General features: G+C 37.4%; 2 long non-coding RNA genes across 4 annotated transcripts in view; one reads left to right on the top strand and one right to left on the bottom strand.

Annotated features, from left to right (window-relative positions):
- Positions 1-5,514, top strand: part of LOC123566189 (uncharacterized) — a 76,807-nt gene extending 71,293 nt beyond the window's left edge. The window contains exons 4-5 of one of the 2 annotated variants that reach the window (XR_008372133.1): positions 4,415-4,885; positions 5,089-5,511. This is a non-coding gene — a long non-coding RNA (uncharacterized LOC123566189). Of the gene's footprint in view, positions 1-4,414 lie in introns of both variants that reach the window. The other variant, XR_006689357.2, reaches the window with a different exon arrangement.
- A 9,208-nt stretch (positions 5,515-14,722) lies between these two features.
- LOC128559187 (uncharacterized) lies at positions 14,723-19,608 on the bottom strand. Of its 2 annotated transcripts, XR_008372262.1 has the most exons (4): positions 19,290-19,608; positions 17,623-18,110; positions 17,170-17,344; positions 14,723-16,703 (listed from the first exon to the last, which is right to left on the bottom strand). It is a non-coding gene; the product is annotated as an uncharacterized LOC128559187 (long non-coding RNA). The 2 variants fall into 2 exon arrangements; XR_008372261.1 differs by having other exon boundaries at positions 14,723-17,344.
- Positions 19,609-19,869: the final 261 nt, after the last annotated feature.

The following is a 19,869-nucleotide window of genomic DNA, read 5'->3' as shown; positions in this document are numbered from 1 at the left end:
GAGAAGTCTGCGAAACAAATATAACCTTCAGAATCATTTTACAGTGTGCAAGATATAGATAGAGCATCATTGTAAGAAAAACGAAAGTAAAAAGTTCTCTCGGTTTTAGGAGCATTATGAAATTATTCGAAGGATTTGGAAGTAACAAAATGAAACGGTTAGTGTATTTTATGGTAGCAAATACCACTAGTTTTAGTTTGATAAGTCTGTAGTGGAAAAATAAACACTTTATTTTGACTTTTTTAAAGACAAAGACATGTGTGCAGAAATGACGCAACTTCTGACAAACTTTGAGATGTTATATTTTGCTAACGCATGGATGGAAATATATTACTCATGCAAGGTTTCATGAATCTATATTAAACAATTTTGGAGCTAGGCGTGTCGCAAGGAGAAAATGTGCATTTTTTACTATTTCAGGGGCCATAACTCTAAAACAAGAGCTGCCACTTATGGAGATAAATGCCCCCGCAGCACCTTGACCTTTGACCTTGTGACCCCAAAGTCTGTAGGGGTGGTGTACTCAATAAGTACTATAAGCATGTGAAGTTTGAAGGTCCTGAATGAAGTGGTTTGCATGTAAAGTGCCTTCATGCAAAAAGTTAACGTTGGCTCCTGTGACCTTTACCTTTGACCTGGTGACCCCAAAGTCAGTAGGTTTGGTGTACTCATAAAGTACTATCAGCATGTAAAATTTGAAGGTCCTGGGTGAAGTGGTTCGCAAGAAAAGTGCCTTCGTGCCATAAATTAACGTTGGCCCCTGTGACCTTGACCTTTGCCCTTGTGACCCTAAAGTTAGTAGGAGTGGTGCACTCAATAAGTACTATCATCATATGAAGTTTGAAGGTCCTTGGTGCAGTGGTTCGCGAGTAAAGTGCCTTCATGCAAAAAGTTAACGTTGGACCCTGTGAGCTTGACTTTTGACCTGGTGACCCCAAGGTCAGAAGAGGTGGTGTACTTAATAAGTCCTATCAGCATGTGAAGTTTGAAGGTCCTGGGTATAGTGGTTCGCGAGTAAAGTGCCTCCATGCAAAAAGGTATCATTGGCCCCTGTGACCTTGACCTTTGATCTGGTGACCCCAAAGTCAGTAGGAGTGGTGTACTTAATAAGTACTATTAGCATGTGAAGATTGAAGGTCCTGGGTTTAGTGGTTCGCGAGTAAAGTGCCTTCATGCAAAAAGTTAACGTTGGCCCCTGTGACCTTGACCTTTGACCTGGTGACCCCAAAGTCAAAGGGGTTGGTGTACTTAATAAGTGCTATCAGAATGTGAAGTTTGAAGGTCTTGGGTATACTGGTTCGCGAGTAAAGTGCCTTCATGCAAAAAGATAACGTTGGCCTCTGTGACCTTGACCTTTGACCTGGTGATCACAAAGTCAGCAGAAATGCTGGAATAAATAAGTACTATCAGCATGTTAAGTTTGAAGGTCCTGAATGTAGTGGTTTGTGAGTAAAGTGCCTTCATGCAAAAAGATAACGTTGGCCCCTTTGACTTTGACCTTTAACCTGGTGACCCCAAAGTCAGCAGAGGTAGTATACTCAATAAGTACTAACAGCATGTGAAGTTTGAAGGTCCTGGGTGCAGTGGTTCGCGAGTAAAGTGCCTTCATGCAAAAAGTTAACGTTGTGACTAACGAACGAACGAACTAACGGACTAATATGCCTCCCTTCGGGGTCATAACTAGGGGGCGGAGCCAGACGAAAAATAGGAGGTGCGCAATTTCATACCATGATAAAGAGTCATGCAAGGTTTCATCAATTTATAACAAATACGTTTTGAGCTACGTTTGTCACAAGGTGAAAATGTGCATTTTTGACTATTTCAGGGGCCATAACTCTAGAAATAGGGAGCGGACCCAGACTGAAAATAGGAGGTGCTCAAATTCATATCATGATTAAGACTCATGCAAGGTTTCATGAATCTATATCAAATACTTTATGAGCTAGGCGTGTCGCAAGGTGATAATGTGCATTTTTTGACTATTTCAGGGGCCATGACTCTAGAAATAGGGGGCGGACCCAGATCGAAAATAGGAGGTGCGCAAGTTCATATAATGGTTAAGACTCATGCAAGGTTTCATGGATCTATATCAAATACTTTTCGAGCTAGGCGAGTCACAATGTGAAAATGTGCATTTTTGACTATTTCAGGGGCCATAACTCTAAAATTAGGGGGCGGGGCCTGACGAATAATAGAAGGCGCGCAAGTTCATATCATGATAAAGACTCATGCAAGGTTTCATTAATTTATATCAAATACTTTTTGAGCTAGGCATGTCACGAACTTCAGACGGACGGACGGACGGACGGAAGGAAGGACGGACGGACGCATGGACAAGAGCAAATCTACATGTCTCCACCACTTATGGGGGTGCACAAAAATGGTAGCCACTGGCCAGCGAAAGTTAGATGAATTGATTGTGTCTGAAATAAGATTTGGCCTGCCGCAAGGTCGATTTTCTAGACCCTGTTTTCAATGTTTTTATTTTTAACATTAAATTAGCATTTTGACTGATTGAATAGGATTTATTTCAGCATTTTAGAGGCATTGAATGCATGTTTTCATTTATCTTTTTTGATTGTCATTGGAACTGTTGAACTAGCCAATCTTTCTGGGTTGCTCATTTGTACATAATGGACCTATTTCTAGACCATATTTCGTCTCATTTTATGTGTGTGAAATTGAATACTGTATAGCGGGTTATATTCGCGGAAGTTAAATTTTCGCTTTATTCACAGTCAACCTTGACAGCGCGAAAACTTAACACCGCGATTTTTTGTTACCGCAAACAAACACAGTTCACCAAGTGATGGGCAATAACAGAGTAATCTGGTATTAATCGTCTATACCCTTCATCAGTTATTGCTTTGATCCTATACATATAGAAATTATGCACAGGAGAAATAAAGGTGTGCTAAAACAGTGTATATAGTCTATAGCGGTTATAATTATAAATCGGATTTTGATAATTGCTGTTGCCTTTTCATCATCATTTAATTTCGTTGGATCCGGCAAAATTATTTAAGGCGGCCTTTTAATACCACACTTCAGTTTATGTAGCCATGTTCCCATAATATCCGACAAAATGCGGTGAAATAAGTTTATTACTATTCATTTTCATTGTAATTGCTAAATCAAATATAAACACGGGATTTGTATGAATTCGTTGTAAAGAGCTACAGTAACTTACCATGTGCTTCGATACGTGATTAAATATTTAATTTTAAATTAGTAAAAGAGGTAACACAGTGATTATTTCTGAATTTCCCTCAAGTGTTGAATTAGTACTAGTATTATACGCTTTATGCATCTCTACTTAACAACAGATTTCCTTGCGTGTTTGTTATCATTTCCATGTCTAGAAAGAGTGAACTGCCTTCTTTCCATTTACAACCAAGGTTTATAATTCGCGGCTGAAGTAGTTTCCGCGAAACGAAGACCCCGTGAATTCAAAACTCTTAAAAAACTCGAACATTTGGCACTGTTAATATATCACACTATACAGTTAGCACTTAGGTTGATTGACTCTACAAAAATCACTGATAGAATGATGTTTTGCTTCATATTTGTTCAGACCGCAGTTATGTGATAAGTACTAGCCCAGATGTTCAAGTTTTGCTAACATACAGCAGTGATGTGTGACAGACTTTCCACAGCAGTGTTATGGAGGCAAAATCAGGTATTCATATCATCAAATACCTTGATCAACTATCAAAAATTATGCTAAATATTTCAGATTTTGTGTTTTACAGTATAAACAAGAGGAATGAAACATATGAACGCTGATTCACTAATGTCCTTTTTATAATGCATGTTTCATCTATCAATGTTTGCAGATATGTGATCTAGCCGAGCTCTCTGAGATGCTCAGTTGTATATAATAGAAAACTTGTAGACCAGATTGTGTCTCATTTTATGTGTGAAAAGGAATAAGCACACAAGCTCTGATAGAATGATGTTTTGCTTCATTTCTTTTCAGATTACTGTGATGTGACCAGGCAAAGATGTTAAAATTTTGCAAGCATACTGATGTGATGTGAGCAAGATTTTTCACAGCAGGTATTAATTTCATAAATTAGCTTGCTCATAGTGTAAGGCTGTTCAATATCAAGTATTATGCTACATATTTTAGATTTTGTATGTTTTACAGAATAAGCAAGAGTGATGAAAAATTATGAACACTGATTGACTGATGTTCTGTTTCATTGCATATTTTCATTTGTCACTGTTGATTTCCATTTTGAACTGTTGAGCTAGCCAAGCTTTCTAAGATGTTCAGTTAGATATAATGAATATTTTTCTAGATCAGGCTTTGTCTTTTGTGTCATTTTCTGTGTATGAAAATGAATAAGCACTTTGACAGAATGACTCTTGAAAAAGCACTGATAGAATGATGTTTTGCTTCTTTTTACAGAGCAATATGTACATGCCAAGATGCTAATTTTTTACAAGCATATTGAAGGAGTTGTTATTACAAGCATACTGAAGTGATGTGTGCTCCACAGCAGTATATTATCGAAAGAAAATCAGTATATACTTTAAAAATACTTTGCGGATATCTTGAATTTCAACAAACATAATGCAATTTCAGCTTAATCATAGTGTAAGGCTGTAGAAACTTTGCAATGAATTTCAGTTTCAAAATGTGTTGCTGCATATTTCTGATTTTGTACGCTTGTGTTACAGAATAAGCAAGTGTCAGGCAGCAATCATAAAACTATGAACACTTATATACTTATGTGAACTATGCTTCATTTTTTCTCAAAGCACAGTTGTGAAGTGTTGATGTGATTTGTACCAGCCATAATGTTTAAGTTTTACTAACAAACAGCAGTGATGTGTGATAGATTTTCCACACCATATTTCTTGAGAGGAAAAATATCAGGTATTCATTTCACAACTACTTTGCAGATATCTTGAATTTCAATAAAAGCATTATTATATTTCGGCTTCACACGTTTGCATTGCATAAATACTCTAGATATGGTCTATATATGGCCTAAGTGTCATAAACACTCTAGATAAGGCCTATGCACTTTCATTTTGAAAATTTGAAATGCTTTTCAGTCTTATATATTTTCATTACAGGCAGCTAGAGTAGAGACAAGATGCAACTGACTCAGTTCAAAGTGATGTGTGCATCTTAAATGAACAGAGACAGAATTGTTTTCACCATTCAAAATAACAGACTCTTATTTAGTCCATATGCATATGTATTGTTTCTCATTATGATATCTGCGCCCACAGAAGAATAATCTGCCCGTAAAAGAGTAACTATTACTTATTGTGTTTGTTGTCTTATAATATGAAAAGTAGTAGCAGTCTCCGAAATAACGTTCTGTGCGAATTTGTCTGTATTTAAGTCTATATCATGTCCCGTACGTCCGCAATTTATGCTATGCCAGCTTGTATGGAAAATACGCTGTCCTAATGAAATAATGAGACAATGGTATTCACCTATATCAATAAACAATTTCACTCATGTGGATTATGTCTTTGTTTATTTAGTGCACTCGGCAGACAAGTTTGATCTATCATCTCGGAGATATATGATAAGATCAATCAATGACCGTTTTCATGTAATAACATGATGCTCTTTATACAGAGCATTCTCTCGCATTAAAGGTCATAAACAGTAAGATGTTAACATGATGCTAGAAGTGTGTCCTTTCTCCTAGTGTCCTTTCTCCTATTTCCTGCCACTATCTGTCATCCCCAGCTCCTATCAGCAGAAACAAACAACAGGATGTTAACATGTGGACGGATAGCTCAGTGGTTTGCACACTGGCCTTCCAATCCTGAGGTCGGGGGTTCGATCCCCGGCAACTTCTCTGGAATTTTCAGAAACGCTTTTCAGTGTTTCCCACCCAACTAGAGGTGTACTTGTCAGGAACCCAGGCAATTCTTGCGTGTATCAGTGCTACACACTGGGCACGTTAAAGAATCAGGCTGTCTATTCGCAACGAGCTAGGCTAAGTTAGCCGGACAGTCTGTATCTGATTTCTAATCTCTCTGTCGTGGGGGCTTTGTCTCACGCTGTCCCTCTGGTCAGATCGCTCTGTGTTTGTACTAGTAGAGGATGAATTATGCGCCCTGTGTGGCTGCATTTGAACTATATAAAGCGTATTTGAACGTGAAATTGATCATGAAAAGGGCGCTATATAAATCTGGTATAATAATAATAATAATAACATGATGTTGGAATTTTCTCCTTATGAGTTGAGTTAAGTTGTATGGTGTGATAGATGTGGTAGAAACTTGTATTACAACATGATAATAGCATGTTTTGCAAGTAGTAAGCAATGTCAAAGCATTATATCCTTTGCATGCCAATTCAGTTCACTGTCATAGTTTTTCATTATTAATAGCATTTCTAGTATTTGAAAACATACTTTACAATCCAACACCTGTGATACTGTCTAATGTGGGTAGGACAAGTCTGCTAAGGTGGTCCACATTCATAGTTGAATTAGAAGATGAAGATGAAGTACATAAAGATTAATAAATCAGTAGCATATTGTAATTTCTCTAAGATTTTGATTCAATATGAAATAAGTCATTGTTTTTGGATGAAATAAGCATACTTGCTTGTTTTTTTTTTTCTTTTTTTTTTTTTTTTGTTTTTCCTTTGATAATAACAGGTCTAATAATTATGTATGCTGTTCTCTAGTATGAACACACAATTACAGCTGATATTTCCTAATGTATGTTATCGCCAGTCATTAAAGAATGAAATTATAAGAAATCTTGTCTATACGATCAAAAATGTGTAATGAGAAAGGATGAACCTGTTTATGTTTTGGACGGATGTCAAATTCAATAGTCACCATGTTGAGTTCACAAATATAGCAATACCCGTGTGTTCAGACTATGGTTTTAGTTTAAGCTAGGTTAGAAGTAGAATATTGAAGTATTGATTTGCCTAGTATTAGAAATATATTGTTCGGTCTTAGTTTCTCTTATAATAAGTGTTGGGACTTGTGGCCGAACATAAGAATAATAAAAAAAAATAGCAGAGTTCTGTGTAAGCATTGCATTAGCATCATGATATGTCAGTAGAAATAACATCAGTCTGTAGTTCAGTCAGTAAGTCTCATTCTCTCTAATGCAAAAACTAAAAGCTCAACTTCCCTTTCCTCCTAGTCTATTCGGACAATGAATGACACGCAGTACCAGTGCTGATGAAGGCGGTTTGCTTGACCTGTCGCTTGAATCCATATAAATAGAAAAAGTGGAAACTCCACAGGTCGCTCAACACAATAAAAAAGAAAATGTTGCAGGCTCGGTTTGATTGAGCCTGTTCATGGACGGCAGTGGAAATGCATGCTACCGTCCACGCCCTCTAGCCCCGGGTTGAGCAGAGCTCAACATTTACACATGTTAAAAGTACAAAAAACAATTTAAAGACATCCGCAGATGTGTTCATACGCCGGTGCACATGGAACCTTCAATGCTACACTGGTGTGTAATTGAAAAGCGGCGTATGGTCCCCAGTTAAAATAATGGGTTTACCTTAAACGAGGAAACAATGAATAGAACTAAACAGATTGGAATTTAGAAAGGGGATCTTTCTGAACGTACGTCCAATCTTGTTCAATTGAGGCACATTATGACTGTTCGTTCTAAGATGATGTGCTAGCTTGACTAAGATATATGAGTCACTTCATGTGCTTTGAACAAAATTTCGGTCTTGTGCAATGGTACCATTGAGACACTTCATGCCCGTTCGTTCTTTTTACAATCAGAGATGATGATATGCTTGCTTGACTATGATACACTACATGTGATTTGATCGGACACCCGGTCTTGTTTAATAGAGACAATTCTTGCCTGTTCGTTATTTTACTCTTATAGACTCAGTATACATACACTTGAAAAAAAGTTAAGCAAACCCTTATATATTAGTCCGTTGTACACTAGAAATCAACGCGTCTGAAATTTCATTCTTTTTAGTTGGCACGAATAATAGTCCGTTGACAGAACGAAGGATTTGACACACAGTGGCGATAATTGTACACGTAGATGTAGGCGAGAATGTCGTGCACCCCATACTTTTCGCAAAAAGCAGTATTCTTATGCAACACATTCGCGAATATGAAATGAATATTTCCTAGCTATTTCGCATAATTCAGACATAGTAACGTAAATATGGCCAGAGGACGATTATCGGAAGCGGAAAGATGGCAAATTGTCGGGATGCATTCGACGGGAATGTCTTTCAAAGCAATAGGGCGTCAACTAGGTTGCCACTACACTGATGTCAGCAGGTTGATAAGAAACCATTGTCAGACGAATGATTTCAAGGATCTGCCAAATTCATGGAGACCTCGAGTAACCTAGCAACTAGAGGACCTAGCCCAGGTCTGGTTAGTGCGACGAAAACCCTTTTCTACGAGTACAAGTCTTAAGCCTCAATGGCTACCTTATCGACGCCTGTCTTTAAAAACGCTTCGAAATCGCCAAAGGGCGGCTTGACTAGCCTCCCGAAGAGTGATAAAGTGTCATCTGCTAACAGATTAGCATCAAAGTACGCGTTTGCGATGGTGTTTGGCGAGACTAGGCTGGGATTTGAGGATCTGGCGGCGATTCTACTAGTCGGTTGAAAGCAGGGTTTTGCTGCATGTTACAGATGACCGAATGAGCGTCTGGCGACACAAAAAATACGGCGTACACACAAAGACACATCAAGCCAACGGTTCCTTACGGCGGGGGTTCTGTAATGGTATGGGGATAAGAATCGCATGACGAAACGTTTGACTTATTGACCATACAGGGCAGATTGACAGGTGAACGTTAGATTAAAGACGTCCTCGAGTCGGTGCCTCATTTTGAGAACAATCCACTTGCCTCTATTCCTGTGTACATGGATGAAAACGCTAGACCCCACCGTTCAAGGGCAGTGACGGCCTGTCTCGAACGTAATGAGACTTTGCCCTGATCAGCTAGAAGCCCGGATTTGAATCCACTGGAGCAAATCTGGGATATTCTTGAGCGTCGGATACAGAAAATGGACCCTCTTGCATAGAATTTTGTCGAACTGTAAGCAGCTTTGAATCGCGGGTGACGACAGCTGACAATTCATCAAATTCGACATCCGACCGGAGGGATGAGACGAAGGGTCAATGCAGCCATCCGTGCACGTGGAGAGATCACCCCGTATTGAACAAGTAAGTTACAAACTTGATCTTAACACTTCATTTGACGTTTTCAACAAGAACTGTAACAAACAATGGACTGATGCGATCTGCAGCTCCATACTTAAACCGACGTCTGTTTTAGGGTGAAACGATACGTCTTGAATACTTAACATTTTTTGTATTAAATACTGTATTTTTTGGTCAGTTATTGCTTTGTTATGTTAGCCACAGTGTTGACATTACATAGTTTACCATTTCCAGTGATTTTAGTATCGAAGTTTTCATCAGAAAGTTTGAAACTGAAATCACTGTAATAAATGGGTTGCTTAACTTTTTCCAAGGTGTATAGTAATTAAACTGCTCTGTCCAGATATATAAACATGCAACATCAACTTCATGATTTTTTTATTTTGTCTACTCAGTATCGATTATAAAGACGGTGGAGAGCCAACTCTTGGTTAGAAAGGTTGTAGACATTTTGTCTGACCTAGGTTTGAGATGTGGACATGACATATAGCAGGCCATTGGTCAGTTTATTAGTTAAGATGACATCATATGTAGTATGTATATTATCCTAGTACAAAAACAAAAACGCTCGACTCATGTTTAAGCTAATTTGGATTTGAACAGCTGTGTACCACACTTTCCTTTCTCTCTTCAAAAATGGACCGAATGGCAAGATATATTGCTAGGGTCGGGTTGAAATTTAGAGAAAACGGACAGATTGAAGTATGAAGGTGTCGTTAGACCAGCTTAATGCTATAGTGGGGTGATGCACAGTAGCATTATGAACCGTTTCTAGACATCACGAAACGTTACAGGCTTGGTAAAGTAGGAGATTCTCCATCTAGTGACAGGATTTGGCCTTGTTATGTCCGCTAAGATTGCTAGATCAGGTATACATAACAGCTCTGTATGTCTAGTACAAAAACAAAAACGCTCGACTCTTAAGTAAATATAATCTGGAAAGTAGATTCCTTGGAAACACCGAGAACAATGCAATGCAATGCATGTTATCCTAGTACAAAAACAAAAACGCTCGACTCTTGTGTAAGTCACATCAAAATTTCAAAACTTGCATTTAGTGTACAGCTTATTTGGATTTGAACAGCTGCGCACGACACTTCTCTTTCTCTCTTCGGAAATGAACCAATGGACCGAACGACAAGCGGTATTGCTGGGTTCGGGTTGAAGTTTATGAAATAAGGACAGCCAGAGTATGGAGGTGTCGTTAGACCAGCTTTATGTTATATTCATTTGAAGGATACTTCAGGTTGGTACATTTCCTCTCTAATTAGTAATAGCTAAGGTTGTGTTACGTCAAAGGTTTTATAAACTCGTCAAAATATTCATTGATCATGAGACTAAACAGAAAAAGAGCTGGGTTTTAGATTAAATGTAAATTGAAATGTAATTTTGTTAATGAATGTGGGTTGTTGAAAAGATATTTGTGTGCGGGAAAAAGGAAATATGGACTGAAAAAAGCCCCCCCCCCCCACGCCCTATAAAAAGGGGCTACTTTTTATGGGTGTTTGCTCAATTTCATGCACACTTATGACACTTGAAGAATATATGGATAACGCTATGACCTCTATGTGGTTGTTGCAGAAAGAAACCTTTACCAGTGGCTATATGCTCGTATTGATCACACCAGCACTGTAACACCAGAGGTAAGGATACGGCATCAATAGAATTTGAGTGCAAAGCTGATATGGAAACAAGGAAATGTACTTAATTACTATCTACAGAACATGGTGGGGCGTCGCCTTTGTTAACATCTACAATGAAAAGACACAGTCGTGTATTGTGACTTATCATTTCAAGGTGGTGTCCTACTGTGTCCATTTATTTGTTCGTTCTCTTTTCAGCAAAAGTCATGATCAGCGTTTGCCGACTGTTGGTTACATTGTAGGTCTGGTAATTCCGATTGTCTTTTGTACTTGTTGTCGAGAGAAACCTTCACCAGTATTAATATGCACTAATGACCCGCTGTAGCTTGAAAGTACACTGAAGGAAGGATAAATGAATGTTTTCAGCGTGAAATGAATGTATTTCTATTATCGTACTGAATTACCAACGCATAACAATCATTCGTTGTATGATTGTTAACTATGTTTACACTGAGCTATAAACACGAAAACGAGTGTGTGTTTCAGGAAACACTATCCCTAAAACAGAAAATGTAAATTTAGAAGATACGTTATATGTTCTTAGACTTACATACACAGTTAGAACGGTGCTCGTTTCCACGCACGCATGTGCACTGTATTAACAATGAATTTTCCTTTGTCTCAATGACTAATTACGATTTGAACATTTAATTCAGACAAAGAAAAATGTAATAGCAGTAAAAACAATTCAGTCCATTTGTGAAGAGAAAACAAAAGAAGTGGCGTGCACAGCTGTTCAAATCCAAATTAGCTGTACACTAAAGGCAAGTTTTGAAATCTTGATTTGAACAGACTCAATCAAACCGAGTCTGCAATTTTTACTGTTTGCATTGTTCTCGGTTCTTCCGAGGCATATACTTCCCAGATTATATATACATCAAATCAATGGGTGTTATTTGCTGCGTTGCGGCCTTAAAATGTCACCCCGACTTCATCTTAGTGTTATTATATTTTCTGGTCCTTCGGAATCATTGATTTCAACTCATTTAGATTTGAAATTTGAATACTGTTTAAAGGCGTACGCTAGAATTCCCTGTATATGAGATGGGCGAAAATTTTCCCAATAACAGAATTTCTTTAAACTTCGGATATTGAAGGACAATCATCTAGGAAACAAAAAAGTGCAATAAAAATCACAGGTCTCCGGATTCGAAAAAGAGTTATCTTCCCTTGAAAACGTCACGTCAAAGACCTGTGATTTTTATTGCACTTTCCTTCAATATCCAAAGCTTGAAAAAATTCTGTTATTGGGAAACTTTTCGCACCAAATTCTAGCATACGTCCTTAAGCCGGTGCTAGTGGGAGAGGGCAGTGTTGCATTTTCCATTACTGCTCATGACCATACTTTATCAAACCAGATCTTCAATTTTCACTGTTTGCATTGTCCTCGGTGCTTCAGTGGAATCTACTTTCTAGATTATATTTACACAAGAGTCGGGCGTTTTTGTTTCTTTTTTGTACTAGGATAATGATGCAGGCTTGGCGTAAGTAGGCACCCTTAAGGCATACAGAGCTGGTATGTATACCCGATCTACCAATTTTAGCGGACATAACAAGGCCAGATCCTGTCACTAGACGGATAATCTACTATTTTACCAAGTCTGTAACGATTCGTTATGCTACTGTGCATCACCCCACAATGTCATTAAGCTAGTCTAACGACACTTCCATACTTCTAGCTATTCTTATTCCCTCAACTTGAACCAGACCCCAGCAATATCGCTTGCCATTTGGTCCATTTTTAAAGAGAAAAAGATACATGTCGTGCACAGCTGTTGAAATACAAATTAGCTGTACACTAAATGCAGGTTTTGAAATTTTTATGTAACTTACACAAGAGTCGAGGGTTTTCGTTTTTTTTACTAGGATAACGATGACGGCTTGTAGCAAGAAGGCACCCTAAAGGCATACAGAGCTAGCATGTATACCCGATCTAGCAATCTTAGCGGACATAACAAGGCCATATCCTGTCACCAGACGTAGAATCTTCTACTTTACCAAGCCTGTAACGTTTCGTGATAGCCAGAAGGTGTTCCTGACACTACATGACCGAACTAGAGCTTTAAGCTAACGACACCTCCATAGCTGTCTTTTTTCCTTAAACTTCAACACGACCCTTGAACATTTTTCAAACACTAAATCTAAAAAAAAGCACTGACGCAGAAACGTCTTGAAATTCCCATGGTGAAAGCCGCCCCACTGAACAACTGAGCTTGTGCAGCTGCTCTAATAGGCCTGCCAAACAAATAATAAAACTAAGTGACGCCACGAAACGTTTTGATTTGTTGATGGCTTTAAATTTTGTTTCGTCTAAGAGGACGAGTATACACTGAAATTAACCGACCATTCAGAATCGAACATTATTTCCTCAAGGTGTAAGTGGTCATATGACCAGTTGTGTAGCCGAAGACAGCAGACGTATATGAAGCAGGTGTATGAAGTTCTTTCAGCTAAATGTGTGAAAACATGAAATGGCTTGATCTGGCAAAGACGAACAGAGTCCCAAAGTATCTAAGCACTTTGAATGCAAATTGCATTTCCATTAATAGTGTAAAACTACGAATGTGGACCACCTTAGCAGACTTGTCCCACCCATATTAGACAGGATCACATGTGTTGGAATGTAAAGTATGTTTTCAAATACTAGAAATGCTATTAATAATGAAAAACTATGACAGTGAACTTAGTTGGCGTACAAAGAATACAATGCTTTGACATTGATTACAGTTTTACTACTGGCAAAACATGCTATCATCATGTTGTAATAGAAGTTCTACCACATCTATTACACCATACAACTTAGCTCAACGCATAAGTTGAAAATTTCAGCATCATGATAACATCATGTTGTTTGTTTCTGCTGATAGGAATCGGGGGTGACAGATAGTGGCAGGAAAAAATACAATTATGACCTTATGCGTTGATTGCAATTTCACAGAGGTGTAATGGGAGAAAATGTTCCATAGTAGGAGAAAGGACAAAAGTCTAGCATCATGTCAACAGCTTACTGTTTATGACCTTTAACTCATTCTTTACGCACGACGCATTTATGCGTCGGTCGTTTTTTATCTGTATACCGCGTGCCGCTTCTAGGCGGTGTTGTTATCTACATCTGGAAACCGCACACCGCATACATGCGTCTTTACAATAATAGCTCTGAATTCCGCGTGACGCTTTCAGTCGTCGCATTTCATTGGTCTTAAATAAAATCTTAATGTTCTTTCTAATAAATTGGACCAATCAAAATTTTAGTCACGTAACATTTCTAAGACATAAATAAAACCGGATGTTGTAAAAAAATAAATGCTTTCGTTGAAGAAAGCTGTAAACGCGAGCGTCGTTCGAGTTATAATTTGTGATTTCTCGAAAGCCTGAATATTATGGATGATTCTTTATATGATCGAAACAGAAAAAACGAAAGATAAGTAAATCAATAAATAAATAAATAAATCTCATTTTCAGCGCTGTAATTTTGTCTAAAATAGTTAAAATATTCATCTAATTTCATTTAATTACATCTTCATATTAGATACATACACTACTTTTTATGAGAAATAACTTTATTTTGATGCGTTTTAATTGTCTGGATGCGTATAACTGAGTACAATCAGTGTTAGAAAATGACAATCGTATTTATATTATATTATTTATTTATTTAAAAATGTTTTAAGAATTTTTCTTATTTGTTGTTTAAATCCGTGCATGATAAAATTTAGCATTTTATTAATTTTGTTAAGCCCAGACAAAATCTGATGTTTTGGGTCTATTCAACAGTCTGTTGAAATGAATGTATTACACAGCTGCATGAAATTATCTTTGTTGCGTAGCTACTTCAATTTACTTACAAAGTGCAAATTCCATACCTATTTACACATACTTGATGTCATATGTCACTAATTAACAACAATAGCCCAAGCAAAAAACTACAAAATCAATGTTATCTCTCAAAACATCTCTAGGTATTCAGGGTATATCGGCTTATCACCCTCCTAGGTGGCCGACAGATATATATCAGCAGAGTAGAAGTGGAGATAACGCTTTAGGGCAGAATGAGTTAATGCGAGAGAATGCTCAGTATAAAGGGCATTATGTTATTACATCGAAAAGATCCTTATTGATGTTATCATAATCTGCGAGAGGATAGATCAAACTTGTCTGCCGAGTGCACTAAATAAACAAAGACATAATCCGCATGAGTGAAATTGTTTATTCATATAGGTGAATACCATTGTCTCATTATTTCATAAGGACAGGGTACTTGGAATACAAGCTGGCATAGCATCAATTGCGGACGTACGGGACATGATATATCTTATCAAACAGACAGAGTAGCACAAAATGTTATCTCGCAGTCTGCTACTACTTTTCATATTAAGGTATTGGACCCCTAATAGTTATGTTTAAGAATGGCATTTGCTTGGTATATTCTAAAAGCTGACCATGTTTAGTACTGTGTTGCAAATTTTAAACAACTTTTACCGTGCCGTGTTTTGTAAATTTTGTATAAATTATGGTATTTCCTCAAGCTCAAGTAAAGACAAATTTCAATGTGATGGCCACTATCTAAAATGTTTGCAGATAATTCATCACAGCATTTCCACTTTTGTACAATATATCCATAGTAAGTCTTGAAAGAAGCAAAACCTACTAGGAAAAAGGAAAATATTGGAAAAAACAATTTGGTCCCAGTGGAACTTGAACCTATGCCCCCAATGAAACATGCAGTCAAAGTAGGTTTATGGTAGGAATGGAATACTCTTCAAAAAGGAGGTACTCTTTTACGGATCCAATACCTTAAAAGACAAGGCAGTCTGAACGACAGCTAAATCCCCCGCCACTGCTATGGATAGTGAAAGGGTAAAACCTTTGATTTTAGCTGTGACCTTGACCTTGAACTGACATGGCTGACTCATGAATTCTGCACAACGTCTTGATGAGGTGATCATTTGACCAAAGTTTCATGAAAATCCTTCAAGGGGTTTAGGAGATATAGAGTTGAAACCTTTGACTTTCAGTTGTGACCTTGACCTTGAATTGACATGGCTGACTCATGCGTTCTTGATGAGGTGATCATTTGACCCAAGTTTGATGAAAATCCTTCAAGGGATTAAGGAGATACAGAGTGGACACCAAATGGAAGGCTCAAACCTTCGACCCTTAGTTGTGACCTTGACCATGAGCTGGCATGGTTGACTCATAATTTCTGCACATCGTTCTGATGAGGTAATCATTTGACCCAAGTTTTATAAAATTCCTTCAAGGGGTTTAGGAGATATAGTGCGGACACGAAATGGAAGGCTCAAACGTTTGACCTTCAGTTGTGACCTTGACCATGAGCCGACATGGCTGACTTATAAGTTCTGCACATTGCCTTGATGAGGTGATCGTTTGACACAAGTTTGATGAAAATCCTTCAAGGGGTTTAGGAGATATAGAGCGGAAACAAAATGGAAGGTTCAAACTTTTGACCCCAAGTTGTGACCTTGACCTTGAGCCGGCATGACTGACTCATGGGTTCTGCACATCGTCTTGATGAGGTGATCATTTGACCCTAGTTTTATAAAATTCCTTAAAGGGGTTTAGGAGATATAGAGCGGACACGATTTTGTTACGGACGGACGGAATGACGGACGGACGGAAGGACGGACGCAGACCACTCCTATAATCCCTCCGCCACGGCGGGGGATTAACAAGAAACACAATAAGCAATAGTGACTCTTTTACGGGCATATGCCTCTTCTGTGGGTAGATATCATAATGACAAACAATACATATACATATGAACTAAATAAGAATCTGTGATTTTGAACGGTGAAAACAATTTTGTCTCTGTTCATTTAAGATGCACACATCACTTTGAACTCAGTCATTTGCGTCTTGTCTCGACTCTAGCTGCCTGTAATGAAAAACTATAAGACTGAAAAGCATTTCAAATTTTCTGAAGAGAAAATGCCTTATCTAGAGTATTTATGACACTAAGGTCATATCTAGGGTATTTATGCAATGCAAACATGTGAAGCTGAAATAACATAATGCTTGTTGAAATTCAAGATATCTGCAAAGTAGCTGTGAAATGAATACCTGATATTTCTCCTCTCAAGAAATATGGTGTGGAAAATCTATCACACATCACTGCTGTATGTCAGTAAAACTTGAACATTATGGCTAGTACAAATCACATCAACACTTCACAACTGTGATTTGAGAAAAAATGAAGCATAGTTCACATAAGTCTATTAGTGTTTATATGTTTATAATTTCTGCCTTACACTTACTTATTCTGTAACGCATACACACAAAATCAGAAATATGTAGCCAAAAAATTCATACTGAAATTCATTGCAAAGTTTCTACAGACTTACATTATAATTAAGGTGAAATTGCTTTATGTTTGTTGAAATTCAAGATATCTGCAAAGTATTTGTTAAATTTCCAAAATTTACTGCTGTTGAACTCACATCACTTCAGTTTGCTTGTAATAACAACTCCTTCAATATGCTTCGCATATACATAGTATCTTGGCATGTACACATTGCTCTGTAAAAAGAAGCAAAACATCATTCTATCAGTGCCTTTTCAAGAGTCATTCTGCCATAGTGCTTTTTTCATTTTCATACACAGAAAATGACACAAAAGACAAAGGCTGCTCTAGAAGTATTTTCATTATATCTAACTGAACATCTCAGAAAGCTTGGCTAGCTCTACAGTTCAAAATGGAAATCAACAGTGAAACTTACAAAATCTGAAATATGTAGCATAATACTTAATATTGAACAGCCATACACTTTGATCAACCTAATTTATGGAAGCAATACCTGCTGTTAAACATCTGGCCCACATCACATCAGTATGCTTGCAAAATTTTAACATCTTGGCCTGGTCACATCACACTAATCTGAAAAGAAATGAAGCAAAACATCATTATATTAGTGCTTGTGTGCTAATTCATTTTCACACAAATAAAATGAGACACAATCTGGTTTAGAAGTTTTCCATTATATACAACTGAGCACCTCAGAGAGCTTGGCTCGATCACATATCTACAAACAGTGATAGATGAAACATGCATAGAAACAGAACATCAGTTAATCAGTGTTCATATGTTTCTTTCCTCTTGCTTATTCTGTAAAACATACAAAATCTGAAATATGTAGCGTAACTTTTGATATTTGATCAAGGTAATTCATGATACGAATGCCTGATTTTGCCTCCATACCACTACTGTGGAAAGTCTGCCAAACATCACTGCTGTATGTTAGCAAAACTTGAACAGATGGGCTTGTACTAATCACATAACTGTGGTCTGAAGAAAACGAAGCAAAACATCATTCTATCAGTGATTTTTGAAGAGCAAATCTACCAAATTGCTTACTGTATAATGTGATATATTCATGTGCCAAATGTTCGCGTTTTTTTAAGTTTTGAATTTACGGTGTCTTCATTTCGCGGAAACTACCTCGGCCGCGAATTATAAACCTTGGCTGTAAATGAAAAAAATGTAGTTTACTCTTTCTAGACATGCAAATGACAAGAAACGCAAGAAAGTCTGCTGTTGAGTAGAGAGGCATAAAGCGTATAATGCTAGTACTTATTCAACACTTGAGCGAAATTTAGAAATAATCTCACCACTGTTTTACTAATCTAAAATTAAATATTTAATCACGTATCGAAGCACATGGTAAGTTGCCGTAGCTCTTTGCGACGAACTCATACAAATTCCGTGATTATTTTTGATTTAGCAGTTACATGTACAATGAAAATGAATAGTAATAAAATTATCTCACCGCGTTTGTCGGATATTATGGGAAAATGGCTACATAAAGGGAAGTGTGGTATGAAAAGGCCGCCTTACATAATTTTGTCGGATCCAGAGAAACTAAATGATGATGTAAAGGCAACAGCAATTATAAAAAAAAACGATTTTTAATGATAACTGCTATAGAACAATACAAAGCAATTACTGAGAAAGGGAATAGACGATAAATACTAGATCACTCTGTTATTGGCCATCCCTTGGTGAACTGTGTTTGTTTGCGGTAACAAAAAATCGCGGTGTTTAGATTTCGCGCTGTCAATGTTGACCGTGAATATAGCGAAAATTAAACTTCCGCGAATATAACCCGCTATACAGTATTCAATTTCACACACATAAAATGAGACGCAATATGGTCTAGAAATATTTCAATTATGTACAAAGGAGAAACCCAGAAAGATTGGCTAGTTCCACAGTTCAAATGACAATCAAAAGAGAAAAAATGAAAACATGCATTCAGTGCCTCTAAAATGCTGTGATAAATCCTATTCAATCAGTCCAAATGCTAATTCAATCTGTGAAAAATAGAAACATTGAAAATAGGGCCTAGAAATTCGACCTTGTGGCATGCCAAAACGTATTTCAGACTCAATCAATTCATCTAAATTTCGCTGGCCAGTGGCCACCATTTTTAAATGTTGCTTCACCGTGAAGACAAACTGCACATACCTTGGCATGCAGATTTAATCCGACTCCATCCTTGGTGGTTTTGAACAGCAGATAGTCCGAGATGTATCTTCACATAAAGATATTTTCGTCTCCTTCCATCTGCAAACATAAGAAAACGATTTTATTCCTCAAAAATACTTTCGACCGTTAAAAATCATTCACCTCCTTAATGACGTAGCTTAACCTCACGTTACCTGATTCTCAGAATATGCAGTCTAAAATTAGAATCGGGTTTCCAGAAAAAAAAAGAGAGATGGTGAATGAGAGGGTCATTTCAAATCGATGTTTTATATTTATTTCTGATCGCAGAAATGTGTAATTTTTCTCATTTAAAAGCCAATACTTTTATCCTCGTGGTATTTTATTGTCAGTTTCATATGTTTTTTTAATTTATGCGCCTTTGATGCAACGGCACGACCATTGCGTTGTTTACAGTGGTCTGTCGTCTTTGTACTAAAAATCATATTTTTCCCGAATTTTGTTTAGTTTTGACAAATTAACATCAAAACAAGAGAGGACATAGCTGTCGAATGAGAGCAACAACATCAATTTTTATTGAGAATGAAATAAGGATATTTGC

Source organism: Mercenaria mercenaria, chromosome 8, assembly GCF_021730395.1.
Source record: "Mercenaria mercenaria strain notata chromosome 8, MADL_Memer_1, whole genome shotgun sequence".
NCBI classification, from domain to species: Eukaryota; Metazoa; Mollusca; class Bivalvia; order Venerida; family Veneridae; genus Mercenaria; species Mercenaria mercenaria.
Note: the sequence above shows the minus strand (reverse complement) of the source record. Positions and strands in the feature narration are given on the sequence as shown.